Raw genomic sequence first — 15542 nt, 5'->3', positions numbered from 1 at the left:
CTCTACTGTAAAGTGGGTATAATAATAGCACCTACTTCATCTGATTAAATGAGACACTATTTGTAAAATATTTAGCACTGTATCTGGAAGATAGTAGGCACTTAATGAATGTTTTTCCCTTCCACTGCCCATCCCTATTAACATTTATTATATGCCCAGGACCAAACCGAAAGAGAAGAAAATGGTTGAGAGCCTGTGGGAAGGTTCTATGGAAAAGCTTAAGCAGATGGGAAAAGTTGAAATCATTCTAAACATCATGTATATTTTTAAAAATGGGAGTGCAGGTTGTGGTAGGGATGGCTTCTGGATCAAGCATTGGCAAATGTAAAAAACAGATGCGTCTTTCTCTGTCTACCAAATAGTGCCTGTTGGTTCTTAGGAAGAGTTGCTATAGCTCTGATATCACCAGGATCGTAAAAATTGTCTCTGGGCAAAAGCTATCTCATTTGTTTTTTGGTAGTGCCTTATTTCAGTATTTTAGAAGTCCCTGGTTTTATCAATGCTGTTTCCTCTCTGTATCTCCATTGACACAGATCAGAACCCTTCTATGCTTGAGCCTATACCAGACTTTGTGAGTTGCTATGGCCAAAAAATTCATCACTCTGCAGTCATCCTAATGATGAGCCTCACTGGACTTGGGCCCTGGGAGTGCAAAGATGAGAAGCAAAACTCTCCATCATTGAGAAGCTTACCTTGTATTTAGGGGAAATAGTGTATATGTGTGTTATGCACAAAGTCATTGAGGGAAAGGTACTCACTAAGAGGGAGATAAGGGAAAGGCCAGAGGCATTTGAACTGAATTTACAGTAGTCTAGCTGAGAGGTGATTAAGACCTGAAGTAAAGGAAGACTACATATGGAAGAAGTGGAATCAACAAGATTTTCTATGGGATGAGGGAAAATGGGGAGTCAAGGATTCCAACTTGCATGACTACAATGGTGGTGCCTTCAACAGAAATATGGAAGTTCAGAACTCAGTTAAGTAGGGGGTTGTGGCAGACACATAATGAGTTTTCTTTTGGACAAACTGAGTTTGAAAAACTTAGTAGGCAGTTGTTGATGTGGGACTGGAACTCAGGACAGATACTAAGGCTGGATATATTCATCTGAGAGTCATCTATATAGAGATAATTGAACTTACACAATCTGATGAGGTCACCAAGAGAGAGTAGAGGGAGATAGAGAAGAGAGTCCTAGAAAGAGCCTTGGGGTATACTCACAGTTAAGGGGTGGGATAAGAGAAAAGATTTAACACTTGTCTCCCCGAAGGAAAAAATGTACACATGGCCCACTTCTAAGTTTAATATTCATGACTAATACTTTCCCCATCACTTAAATCTAGATAATCGACAAGATGATAAGCCTAGCCCTGATTTGTAGCGTTTGCTAATTTCCTAGGCACAAATACTCACACTGAAAAATTTAACAATTAGCTCTTGAGAGATCCAGAATGAGCCAGCACCCACAAAACATTGGATATGACTGTTGATCCAACAAAGGAGAATGAGAAAGAATGGGCCAGCAGGCTGGTGGGAGGAGAACCAAGAGAGGGGTAGTATAAAAATCCAGCGAGGAGAGAGCAGCCATGAGAAAAGGGTGGTCAACAGTGTCAGATACTACAGAGTGATAAAGAAGGATGTGGATTGAGAAAGGGCCAATTGGATTGGGCAAGTAAGTGACATTTTTGGAGAGAGCAGTTATGGTTGAGCAACGAAGTGAGAAGTGAGATTGTAAGGGATTGAAAAGTGAGTAAAAGAGAAGGAAAAAAAGTGGAGGTAGAGAGTGTAGGCTACTTTATCTAGGAGGTTGGCTATGAAAAGGAGGAGAGATAGAGGATGATAGCTTGAGAAGAGAGTTGTGTTGAGTGGGCATGTTTTAGGGATGGAGACTTGAGCATTTTTGTAGACGCCAGGCAGCAATAGTAAACACAGTGTTTGTTTCCTACAACATGCCATTTTCCATCTTCATGATTTGCACAAGTGTCTGTTTCTTATACCTAAAAAAAAAATGTTGCTTCTCACATCTGCCTGAAATAGCACCCTAACTGGCCGATTTCAAGTCTCTCCCTACTTAACACATCCTTCACAGAGCTGCCAAACTGATATTCCTAAAGTCAAACCATATCACTCCTCTGATCAATAAAGTTCATCGGCTCCCTGTTACATCTCGGGGGCAAAACAAATTTCTGTGTTTGAGATTTAAAGCCCTCCACAACTGTACTTGAGTTTTATTATATAGTCAATCAATCCACCAACAAACATTTATTAAGTACCACCTATGTCCCAGGCACTGTGATGAGTGCTGAGGATCGAAAAAGAGGCAAAAGCTAGTCCCTGTCATCAAAGAGCTTGTAATTTAATGGGAGGTGATGATGATGATGATGATGATGCACCAGAGTAGGAGCAGAGTCAGATGAGGGAAGGAGGCGTGCTCCAGAGATGCTGCAAAGGTGAAAGTGACAGGCCTTGGCAATGGCTTGGGTATGAGGGATGAGAGATAGTGAGGAGCCCAGGATAACTTCTAGGCTATGAGCCCCCTCACAAAATGGTGTTGCCTTCCCTTAACAGGGAAGGTAGGAGAGGGTAAGATTTAGGGGGAAAGATAATGACTTCTGTTTTGGACATGTTGAGTTTAAGATGTCTACTGGACATCCAGTTCTAGATGTCTGAAAGATAGTTCAGAGATGCAAGATTAGAAGACCTTTTTACATACTCTTTGGTCAAGCCCAACTGGACATTTTGACATTCTTCACATAGAACATTCCATCTCTATACTGGTTTCTAACCTTTTCCTTAATGCAATTTCTTCTCACTTCTGTCTCTTGAAATCCCTAGGTTCCTTCCAAGCTCGGCTCAAACACTCCTTCCCGAGTGAAGACTTCTGTGATCCCTCCAGCTGCTAGTACTTCCCCTTGAGATTACCTTGTAGTTTCATTTTGTATATACTTGCTCTGTGTGTGTGTGTTTGTGTGTGTGTGTAGTCTCTCCCCTAATAGAATGTAAGCTCTTGCAGGAATGCTTTTGTTTTTGTGTGTTCCCAGCACTGATTAATTTGTGCTTTGGAGTAAAAGATGTGTTCAAAACATCTCTTGGCTGAGAGGTAAGCCTTTCTAAAGGTGGGCTTGAGGCAGGCAAACCCAACCAACTGGCAATCCAGGTGTGATTGTACTTTCTAAAGGTGCTTCTTTGTGGCCTCAGCTCAGAGAGGAGTGGTTTGAAATATAATCATATGATGCCCTGGTTCACTGCCAAGAACTTCAGCAAGGGAATAAAGGTGCCCAGGAAGTCAGGAAATCTAGGTGCCCAGGGAAAACACAAGATAGTCAAATAACAGAGTACTACCGCAAACCAAGATTGCTTCAAGGTCAATAAATACATCATAACCAACTGTTGCCCATAGAACATCTTGATCATTAAAAGGATAAAAATGAAGGGAAGTTGAATGAGCAGGATCCAAGACAATGGGAATGGACTGTTAAGAACCAGGTAATAGTTCACTTGAAGAAGATCCAGGTAACAATTTAGAGGGTGAAGAAAGTTGGTTCATCTTTTCTAGAGCGTCATGGAAGTCAAGTGATATAGCGCCCACTGGAAGAGGGTCTCAGGCCAGATAGATGAGAGGAGGGGTGAGGCTAAATCTGGACAACTGTTTTTTAGCCTAATTCTACAGCTACGGGGTGGGGGGGGTCCAAGGACATGGAGGTCACATGTACAACTTGATTGACTAGAAACGACAATACCCAAACTGGACCAGTTCAAGATACGGATTTCAGGCCAGCTGACCTGAGGATGCTGAGGGTCAGCCTGAGCCACCCAAAAGTTCAGGATGGCAACAGCAAGCCAGTGGGTCTGACAATATGAGAAGTGCAAAGCTGACAGAAGGCCACTGGATGCACAGTAGGACTAAAACCAGTGGGCAGGCAGACTTACGGTGCTTCCCCTAAATGAAGGAGGGTGTTATACATGTAGTCAGATCCTGGGCATGCAATGCGTATTTTGTGTGTAATCATAACATGGAATTATACTTGTTGTATGGGAAAGAGAACGGAATAAACATTTATATAGCCCCTACTATGTGCCAGGCACTGTGCTAAGCACTTTACAAATACCTCATTTAATCTTTATAATAACCCAGTAAAGTAGGTGCTCTTATTATCCTCATCTTACAGATGAGGGGACTGAAGCAGACAGAGGCTGAGTGATATGTTCAGGGTCACATCACAGCTAGTAAGGAAGGAATAAGCACCTGACTTGAATTCAGGTCTTTCTGACTCCACCGATCCATCTACCTGCCTAATATGGCTGTATGTGATCTGTCTTTGGTCTACTGAAGCAATGATGTCACCATTAAAATGTCCCCATTTTACAGATGAGGAAACTGAGGCAGAGAGAGGTTAAGTGACTTGCCCAAGATCACACTGCTAGTAAACTGGATTTAACCTTTGTTGTTGTTGGGGTGTGTATGTGTGTGTGTGTGTGTGTGTTTGTGTGTGTGTGTGTGTAGGCAGTTGGGGTTAAGTGACTTGCCCAGGGTCACACAGCTAGGGAGTGTCAAGTGTGTGCAGCTGGATTTGAACTCAGGTACTCCTAACTCTCTGGGCAGTACTCTACCCAGTGCACCACCTAGCTGCCCTGGATTTAACCTGTAGTCTTCCTGATTCTAGGCCCAGCGCTCTATCCATTGCACTACCTATGTATTTGGTTATCACCTGTTTGATCTTTCATGTGCTTTTGTGATCTGTGCTATATATTTTTCGGCACAATACCTATCCTATATATCTGTTTCTGCAGACAAATTTAATGTGTTATGTACTATAATCTTACATACATACTGAGTATTTGGGATGATTACCTGGTCTGTGTCTTTGTGGATTGATAACTTTTATGGTAAGCACCTATGAATGTACCTACATGTTGGGTGTGATGCACTAGCAGAACATTTTTTTTTTAATTTAGGGGGATAGTATTGGGAAAGCAGTAGCTTTGTTACTGGCAGGATAATAAGATGAAATGCTGGCTCTACCATATCCTTCACGGTCTTGCTTACCTGGTAAAATTTGCACGGACCACAGATAGCATGATGGGAATACAAAGGAGATGAAAAGAATTTTCTAACCTCATATGAGATTAGGTTAGGGAACAGTAGGTAAGACAGAATCAGTTCAAAAGACATCTTTAAATACCCAACAGTTTCTCTCCTTGGCTAGCTCACTGAATATGTCTGGCTGGGTTATATAACTCATGGAACAGTTGAGACAGAGTGGACAGATACTTCTTCCTGTAAGCCAAGAAGCTTTATAGCATTCAGAACCCAGCCATGTCAGAAGAGTAGCAGCGACCAGGAAGAGGCCCAGGAGAGGGCAGCTGCCTGAAGACACCAGCAGAGAGCAGCATGGTGGAGAGAACTGGTGGAGAGAAGCTATCAACTCAACCAAAAAAGCAGCTGGCCTCAGGACCTTACCAAAAGACTTGGGAGGATTTTCTGGGGAATAAGCAGTAGAATGAAAAGTGAGAGCTAAGGGTAATGGCTAGCATTTCTATAGCACTTCAAAGTTTGCAAAGAGCTTTACATTTGATCCTCACAACAACCCTAGCAGATAGGTGCCACTATCATCCCCGTTTTATAGATGAGGAAACTGAGGCAGAGAGAAGTTAAGTGACTTGCCCAGGGCGCACAGCTAGTAAGTGTCTGAGGCAGATTTGAACTCAGGACTTTCTGACTCCATGTCTCTCTATCCACTGCATCATGTGGGTTCTCAGGCTACATGTTCCTTGTGTGTACCCTCTCTCTCATAGGTATATTATGAGATGTGAGAGCATATACACCTCTTGTATATTACGGGGAAGAGGAATCTTTTTGGTCGTTCATTTCACTGTATTACCTAAGTATTTTGCTTTGCATTTAATTTGTTCTTTTTTTTCTTTCTTTCTTTTTTTTTTTTGTAAAATCACCAAGAAACCTGCACAATGCAGACTACAACATATCTTAGGCTTGGGAGAGCTTACAGGGGACTCATCTGTAAAATGGGTCTGGGACAGGAGAGCTGCTCCAACTGCTGTAAGTAGAGTCGGCTTCAGGTATTTTCAGGATCATCAAGTGGAAGATGGAATAGATTTATTCTTTTGGCTCTGGAAGGCTAAACAAAGGGGATGAGTGGAGGTTGCCTGGGGCAGATTTAGCTGAAGAAAGAACTTCCTTACCACAACTGCTATTCCAAGGGGAAATGAAAGGAGTTTCAAGGTAAACCCCAGGGTTTTCCTTCACAGAGGGGAAGCAAAACTGATCATTAGATCATTGTGGAAGGGATTTTTACTCAGGGGTTGAATCAGATGGTCTCAAAGTCCCTTCTAATCTGACCTTGGGTAATTCTGTTATTCCCACAATTGAATGGACTTCTTTGTAAGTAGTGAGTTCTCCCTCTCTTGGAATTTGCAGACAAACAGAAATTGGATGGATCATTTGCTAAGGTTGATGCAGCAGGGATTTCCTCATTAGGAGGGAGGTAAGACTAGTATATTCAGGGGAGGTAGAATAGAGTAGTGGAAGGAGCACAGAACTGGGAGCAAAGCGATGGGATGGCTCTGTCTGGGATTGAATCATGGCTTTTATACTTTTGAACAGAAAGTTCTGCATAACGTTAAGAGCTATTTCCCTTCTCTGGGCATCAGTTTGCTCAGCTGGGTGGTGCAGTGGATAGAATGATGGGTCGGGAATCAGGAAGACCTGAGTTCAAATCCTGCCTCAAACACATACTAGTTGTGAGACCCTGGGCGAGTCACTTAAGTTCTATTTGCCTCCGTTTCCCCATAATAATAGCACCTACCTCCCAGGGTTGTTGTGAGGATCAAATGAGATAATATTTGTAAACTACTTAGCTCTGTACTAGCCACACACAATGGGCACTTAATAAATGTGCCTAAACACAAATGTGCTAGACAAGCTCTCTAGTCCCATGCTTCAATTCAATAAATTCAATTCAATTCGACAAATATTAAGTATTTACTATAATTGTTAATATTTACTCTTAGTGCTTTAAGGTCTATAAAGCACTATAGACATATATTATCTCATTTGATCTTTGCAATAAACCTATGAGATAGATGTCATTATTATTCCCATTTTAGAGCTGGGGAAAGTGAGTTTGAGAGGGCAAATTACTTGTCCAAGGCCACCCAGCTGGTAAACGTGTGAAGCAGATGGCAAAGCCCAGAGATCCTTAAGTCAGTAGGTGAGATGACAATGCCCAAATGTGCAGTGCAGAGGCAGGGCGGGTGGTGAGACCTCGTGGTGGTTGTTGTTTGTCCTTTGTTATCAAGATGACTGACATCTTGACTCGCGTGTGCATTGGATTTGAGCAAGGCAGAGCTGTGTGAAGCCTTCAGCCTGACTCTCTCCTCCAGAGCCAGCAAAGTCCAGCAGTAAGACAAAGGGTCTACATTTCATCAGAAGGAATAGAGTTGGTGACTACCATCTTATCCGAGCTGCATTGCCCATGAAGCAGCAGGCTGGGTCCTGGGCAGCCCCTGCTAGGGGAAGGGGTCAGGAAAGAAGGCGCCCTCAGTTCCAGGGGTCTTCCTGCCCCTTGTACTCTACCTCTCATGATGGATATGATGGACTAAGTGGTTAAACCTGTTGTATCCCCCAGAAGAATGGAAGCGTATTGAGGGCAGACACTTTTCCCTCCATTTTATCTTCTTATCTCTAGCACCTTGCAAAGTGACTTACATCTAGCAGATACTTATTCAATGAATTGGATTGGAAAAGAGCATATATAAAATCAGAAATAATATAGCAGAATAGGATACCTAGAAATAATCTTGTCCTTACTAAATTGAAGAAATCTCCCTAGTCCCAGACCTGGGTTCAAACCCTAGCTTTTCTACTTACTAGTTTAGGACCTTGGGCATCTCTGAGATTCAGTTTCTTCATTGGAAAAATTGGCACTAATATTTGCTTGTACAACCTACAATCCAGAGTTGTTGTAAAGAAAGCACTTCATAAACTGCTTTAAAGATGTTTAGTCACGTCTGACTCTTCATGATTCCGTTTGGGGTTTTCTTGGCAAAGATGCTAGAGTGGTTTGCCATTTCCTTCTCTAGCTCATTTTACCGATGAGGAACTGAAGTAAACAGGGTTAAGTGGCTTGCCCAGGATCACACAACTAGTAAGTGTATGAGGCTGGATTTGAACTCCACTCTTCCTGACTCCAGACCCAGTGCTCTATCCACTGAGATACTTAGCTGCCTGCTTTAAAGATATGTATATATAAATGCATTATATCAGTTATATTTATATAAAATATTTTAATATGAGCTGTTTTATAATACTGTTTTGATTTTTGTTACCTAAGGAATCTGAACCCTATTAAGGGTGTCTTTTAAGTATGTTAAAAAGTGTGTCTTTGAAATTATGTAGCTACAAGATATTCACATGCCTTCTAGTTATTTCTCTCCCTTTGCTTCTCACCTCATCATGCAATGTGTATCTTATCTTCCTCTGTGAAATGTGTGTGTAAGTATGTGTATATGTTCATATGTATACTTATTTCTACATATATGTATGTATGTACACAATTTTATTATATACATATATGTGAATATACATGCATGCCCACTTTTTTTGTCAATGAAGAAAACCTCACAGTAAGCCTTGGAAACATGATACTATTCAATGGTCTGCCATTAGGTTGTTTTTCTTGACCTAATTGATTTCTTGCAGCAAGGGTTTCTATTGATTTTCAGAGAATGCTGAAGAGTTCTGTGGGAAATGTTTCCACTCAGGAACTGGATACAAAGAAAATCAGGCCCTATTAGAGCAACTAGCTCTACTCAAAACCCTCACAAACCTGGGACCCAGGCAGGGCTTTTGCTCACTCACTATCCTGAGCACTCATGATTCGGTGCAGACCCTGAGCTCTGTGTGAAGGGACAATCTGTTTACTTCTCCCACTGATGACTCATGCTGAAAGATGACTCCTCCTTTCAGGGTACTCAGATAATTGTCATTGCTAAGAAAAGAAGGAAGGAAGGAAGGAACAGAAGAAGGAAGGAAAGGAGAGGAGGGGAAGGGAGGGGAGAGGAGGGGAGGGGAGGGGAGGGAAGGGGAGGGGAGGGGAGGGGAAGGGAGGGAAGGGGAGGGGAGGAGAGGGGAGAGGAGAGGAAAGAAAATTCTTACCATATGGTGATGGAATGCTTGTTGTGCATTCTGGGTATTACATGTCAAGTCCCAAGCAAACCCACATACATGACCCTTGTACTGAAAATAAAGAGTGGTTCCCATACACAAATAAAAATCAGGATCTTGCTTATTACTTAGCTCTTTCCAAATCGATCCACCTGCATGGAAAACTTAACTAGCCCACAGAACAGTTACAGTTGGACACATGTCACCAAGCTCCATGCTAATGTGAGGCTGAAGCCCTTGAAGACAGGACTAGGGCAGGGGGGACACATGGGCCTAATTCACATCCAGCCCATGGTTTGATGTATCCAGGTGACATGAGAAATGGAAACACAAAGGGGCTACCTCCACAGGATAGTAGGTGGTCTGGGGCTTAACTAGGGCCTACTCATAGAAAATAAGACCCTAACAGATGGGGGAATCATTTATTCCAAAAATATTTGTCAGTGAGGTTCACTGGAAAGAAACCTGGACAGGGAGTCAAGAAACCAATACTCTCTGTATCTTTATTCTAGGTCGCTATATGATGACTGTCAAATCCCTTCCTCGATTTTTTCACCTGTAAAATGAGGTACCACTATCCTCTCAGTTTCCCATGCTCACCCAGCTGTGACCTCTAACTCCCTACTATCCTTGCCTCCCCACACCCAATCTGTGGCCAGAACCTGCCGATTTTACCTTTACAGCATTTCTCCAACACGGCCCCTTCTCTCCTCTGACACTGGTACAGACCTTCATCTCCTCACTCCTAGGCTTGTGACAATAGCCCTCTAACGGGTTTGCCTAGCTAAAGTCACTCCCCGATCTAATCCGTCCTCCCAATCAGCTACCAAAATCATTTTCCTAAGGCTCAGCTCTGACCGTGTCCCTCATGTTAGAAGGCAGGTAGGTGGTGCAATCGATAGAACAAACACTGGACCTGGAGTCAGGAAGACCTGAGTTCAAATCTGGCCTCAGATGATTACTAGCTGTGTGACCCTCAGCAGGTCCATTATCCTCTGTTTCCTCATCTGCAAAATGGGGATAATAATAGCACCTTTCGGGGTTATGAGAAGATATTGTTAGCACACTGGCTGGCACACAGTAGATGCTATATAAATACTCTCTCCAATCAACTCCCAAGGTACCTCCAGGATCAAGTATAAAATCTTGTTTTGCATTCTAAGCCCTTCATCACCTAGCCCTGCACATACCTTTCCAGTTTTCTTAAATCTTATACACCCCAGTCCCTACACACACACACACACACACACACACACACACACTCCTCGCATGCTTTTTGACCTTGGCCTCCCTGCTGTCCCATGAGCAATATACTCCGTCTTTCCACTCCTGGTGTTTTCTCTGTCTCCCAGGCCTGGAATACTTTCCCTCCTCATCTCTGCCTACTGGCTTTCCTGACTTCTTTTAAGTACCAGCTAAAATCTCACTTTCTACAGGAAGTCTTTCCCAATCCTTCTTAATTCTAGTGCCTTCCTTCTGTACATTTTTTTCCCCTCTTTATACTGTATATAGCTGGTTCATATGTATTTCTTTGCTCAGGGATAGCTTTTTGCCTCTCCTTGTACACACAGTGCTTAGCACAGTGCATAGCATGTAGGTGCTTAATAGATACTCATTGACTGACTGACAGAGGACATTGTAGTTGGTAGGCACTGGGGAAGATTGGGTTTAAAAGGAGAATGGTTTAAGAAGTAGGAGGGGGGCTGAGCGAAGATAGTGGAATAAAAACAGTGACTTGCTTGAGCACTCCCCTAAAACCCTCCAAATACCTGTAAAAAATGGCTCTAAAAAAATTCTAAAGCAGCAGAACCCACAAAAATACAGAGTGAAACAAATTTATAGCCCAAGACAGCCTAGATGGTTGATTGGGAAAGATATATTGTGCTGGGCCAGTAGAAGAGCACAGTTCGTATTGGCGCACAGGCAAAACAGGCCTCAGCGAACCTGGAGCAGGCCTCAGGGGACTGAATCAAGAGAAGCTGTGGCAGTTTCCAGACTTCTCAACCCACAGTTGCCAAAGACAACTTAGAAGGTCAGTGGGAAAAGTCTGTGACTAAGGTGAGAGGGTGCAAGAGAGAAGCAAAGTCCCAGCCCCAGTCCTGGAGCTTGGCCCCAGGGCAGCAGCTACTTCTGGAGCTTCTGGCCCACAGACTGAGGGGAAATTGAGTGGCTGATCAGATGGGGGATTGCAGGGATCTCTCTGCTGGTGCAGGATTCTCTTGCTTTGCCTGTGCTTGGATCTGGGTCACAGTTCTGGGTGGTGGTCCTGGGGCAAGGAAGAGTGCTGGCATGATGAAGCTTGTAGTGGCGATAAAGAGAAAATCCTCCTCACAGTTCCAAGGCAGAAAAGAGTGCTTGTGGCCACTCATAGACTAGAGCACAGGCCAAGAAAGGAGTAAACACCCAACCTCTGATTGTGCCACCTCGGAAGAAGTGAAAATTTACAGGTCCCTACAAGTATCTCTGAAAACAGCTGCACAAAACCCCCAAAGCTTGGGACAGTACATTCTCTACCCTGGAAGCAGACTCCTACCTTAACAAAGAGTTTAAAACTCAAGTAATTGGCTAGGATCATGAGCAGACTGCACAAAAAAAGTCAGACCATAGAATCTTTCTTTGATGACAAAGAAGATCAAAACATATGACCAGAAGACAACAAAGTCAAAGTTCCTACATCCAAAGCCTCTAAGAAAAATATGGATCACTCCCAGGCCATAGAAGAGCTCCAAAAGGATTTTGAGAAGCAAGTAAGGGAATTAGAGGAAAGACTGGGAAAAGAAATCAGAGTGATGTAAGAAAATCATGAAAAACAAGTCAACAGCTTGCTAAAGGAGACCCAAAAAATACTGAAGAAAATAGCACCTTAAAAAATAGCCTAACCCAAATGGCAAAAGATGTCCAAAAAGACAATGAGGAGAATGCCCTAAAAAGCAAAATTGGCCAAATGGAAAAAGAAGTCCAAAAGCTTACTGAAGAAAATACTTCCTTAAAAATTAGGCAGCTAGATGGTGCAGTGGATAGAGCACTGACCCTGAAGTCAGGAGGACCTGAGTTCAAATCTGGCCTCAGACCAAACACTTGACATGTACTAGCTGTATGACTGTAAGCAAGTCATTTAACCCCAATTGCCTTTTTAAAAAAATTAGAATGGAGCAATTGGAAGCTAGTGACTTTATGAAAAATCAAAACACTGTAAAACAAATCCAAAAGAATGAAAAAATATAAAAGCAATGTGAAATATCTCATTGGAAAAACAACTGACCTGGAAAATAGATACAGGAAAGATAATTTAAAAATTATTGAACTACCTGAAAGCCATGATCAAAAAAAAAAAAAAAAGAAAGCCTAGACATCATCTTTCAAGAAATTATCAAGGAAAACTGCATCGATATTTTAGAACCAGAGGGCAAAATAGAAATTGAAAGAATCCACCAATCTACCTCTGAAAGAGATCCCCAAAAGAAAACTCCTAGGAATATTGTAGCCAAATTCCGGAGTTCCCAGATCAAGGAGAAAATATTGTAAGCAGCCAGAAACAATTCAAGTATTATAGAAACACAATCAGGATAACACAAGATTTAGCAGCTTCTACATTAAGGGACAGGAGGGCATGGAATATAATATTCCAGAGGGCAAAGGAGATAGGATTACAACCAAGAATCACCTACTCAGCAAAACTGAGTATAATCCTTCAGGGGAAACAATAGTCATTCAGTGAAATAGGGGACTTTCAAGTATTCTTGATGAAAAGACCAGAGCTGAATAGAAAATTTTACTTTCAAATATAAGAGTCAAGTGAAATATGAAGCGGTGAACAGGAAAGAGAAATCATAAGAGACTTATTAAGGTTGAACTGTTTGCATTCCTACATGGAAAGATGATATTTATAACTCATCAGACCTTTGTCAGTATTAGAGTAGTTGGAGGGAAAAAATTATATGTATGTATATATGTATATATATATATATATATATATATATATATATACACACACATATATATTATATATGTTTATACATGTATATATATGGAGAGAGAGAGAGAGAGAGAGAGAGAGAGAGAGAGAGAGAGAGAGAGAGAGAGAGAGAGAGAGAGAAATCTCACAGGGTGAGTTGAAGATTTAGGGGTGATATCTGGAGAATAAAATTAAGGGGTGAGAGAGGATTGTACTGGGAGAAGGAGAAAGGGAGAGATAGAATGGGGTAAATTATCTCACATAAAATAGACAAGAAAAGGCTTTTACAGTGGAGAAGTGGGGGAAGGAGAGAGGGAATGAGTGAATCTTATTCTCATTGGATTTGGCTTAAGGAGGGAGTAACATACACACTCAGTTGGGTATGGAAATCTCTCTTACCCTACAGGAAAATGGGGGGGGGACAAGAGAGCAGGAGGATGATAGAGGGGAGGGAAGATTGGGAGAGGGACTTCTGAGGAGGGATAGGGACAAAAGAGAGAAGAGAATAAATGGGGGGCAGGATAGGACAAAGGGAAATATACTTAGTTTTTCACAACATGACTACTATGGAAGTGTTTTGTATGACTATGCATGTATAACCTGTGTGGAATTGCTTGCCTTTTCAGTGAGGGTAGGTGGGGAGGGAAGAAGGGAGAAAATTTGGAACCCAAAATTTTAAAAGGTGGCAACAGAGTGCTTTGGATCCTTGAGTACAGGAGTGATTGATCCGATCAAATATTTGTGCAAGGAAGAATATTCTAGAAGCAAGAGAAGAACAGGTTAGAAAGCAGCAAGAGGAGAGAGGGGAAGACATATCAGAAGACTGCACAGTCAGTGTGAGTGACTTATAGGCATTCCCCAAGTGTTGTCTTCCCCATGAGAATATAAATTCCTTGAGGGCAGGCTTTGATTTTTGCTTATATTTGTATCTTTAGCTCTTAGTACAGTGTCTAGCACATGGTAAGCCCTTAATAAGTGCCTCTTCCTTCCTTCTTTCCTTTCTTTCTTATTCCTTCTTTCCTTCCTTTCTTCTTTCCTTCCTTCCTTTTTTCATTCTTTCCTTCTTTCATTCTTTCTTTTCATTTTCCTTCCTTCCTTCCTTCCTTCCTTCCTTCCTTCCTTCCTTCCTTCCTTCCTTCCTTCCTTCCTTCCTTCCTTCCTTCCTTCCTTCCTTCCTTCCCTCCTTCCCCAAAGAGATGGATCAGCCAATGATACAAAAATGATGGCATGTCTTAAATGAGTGTGTTTTAACTCACACAAACAGAAGGTTTGAGGAGTACAGTCAAGGACAGTAAGGTAAAGATACAATCACAATGCTCCTAATCCTTGGGTACCAGAGTCTTTAGACCATAGTAGAAGAAAAAAAAAGGGAGTTCTAGTCATCCTAGATGGTCTTTTCTCATAATCAGTGGGAAAGACAACTTGTCTCCCATTTCTTCCACCAGGTAAGGAGCTAACTGTTCAAACTAGGGCTACAATTATCAACTTTCAACTAGGGCAGCAGCTGACACTGTCAAGACTGGACACTGTCAAGACTGGGGCAGTACAGTGTCTCTTATACCTGTCCTACAGGGGCTGGGAGCCAACACCTCTGTCATCTAGGCCAAAGATGTTCCAATATTGCCCCACAACCTTGGGCACCATGACAACCAGGGCAGCAGGAGTCCCCAGAATTTCATAGGGAGGGACAAGGTTTACTCAAGCAATCTGATTGGCTTTCTGCTTCTGGTGTCACAGGTATGGAGGCACCAACTATCCAGATTGCATGAGGCATGGAACTTTCTATCTTAGAAGGTTCTGAGACCAAATGATTTCATAAAAGGAAGAAGTGCCAAGCAGGAAGAAAGGAGTGACTTAAATCACACTTGCACAGTGTCAAGAAAGACTAGATTACCCAAAGGAGAGGACTTTTTGGATACTATTTACATTACTGTAGGTGGGTGATGGTCAGAAGACTAAACTGAGAGGGTGGCTATGGGAATAGGGCAAAGCAGGTGGATATGAAAGATGTTTTGGATACTAAAGGGACAGTCTGAGAGATTCAGTGAACAGAAGAAATCCTGGGCCTAGAATCTGAGTTTCAATCCCACTTCAGACACTAGCTACATGACCCTGATTACTTTGGCTTCCTCAGTTGCCTCATCTGTAAAATGAGGATAATAATAGTTCTTACCTCCTAGGGTTGTTGTGAGGATAAAATGAGATAACATTTGTAAAGTAAAGTTTTGCAAGCCTTAAAATACTATACAAATGCTAGTTGTTGTTGTTATGGCTTGATAACTGCTTGGATATGAGAAATGGGGGAATAAGAAGGATCAAAGATAACCCTAAAGCTAGGAGAAAGGGAACGGGAATGTGGTGTCACATACGGAGATAGAGAAGTTGGAAGGAAGAGCTCAATTTTG

At 42.2% G+C, this 15542-nt stretch overlaps 1 protein-coding gene across 1 annotated transcript in view; it reads left to right on the top strand.

Annotated features, from left to right (window-relative positions):
- Positions 1-14948: 14948 nt before the first annotated feature.
- Positions 14949-15542, top strand: part of MAB21L3 (mab-21 like 3) — a 41293-nt gene continuing 40699 nt past the window's right edge. The window contains exon 1 of the mRNA XM_021002566.2: positions 14949-15073. The gene's annotated coding sequence lies outside the window, so the exon portion shown is untranslated. The remainder of the gene's footprint in view (positions 15074-15542) is intronic.

This window comes from Phascolarctos cinereus, unplaced genomic scaffold (assembly GCF_003287225.1).
Source record: "Phascolarctos cinereus isolate Bilbo 61053 unplaced genomic scaffold, phaCin_HiC Scaffold_5;HRSCAF=322, whole genome shotgun sequence".
In the NCBI taxonomy this organism is placed as follows: domain Eukaryota; kingdom Metazoa; phylum Chordata; class Mammalia; order Diprotodontia; family Phascolarctidae; genus Phascolarctos; species Phascolarctos cinereus.
This window is presented reverse-complemented; position numbering and strand designations above follow the sequence as displayed.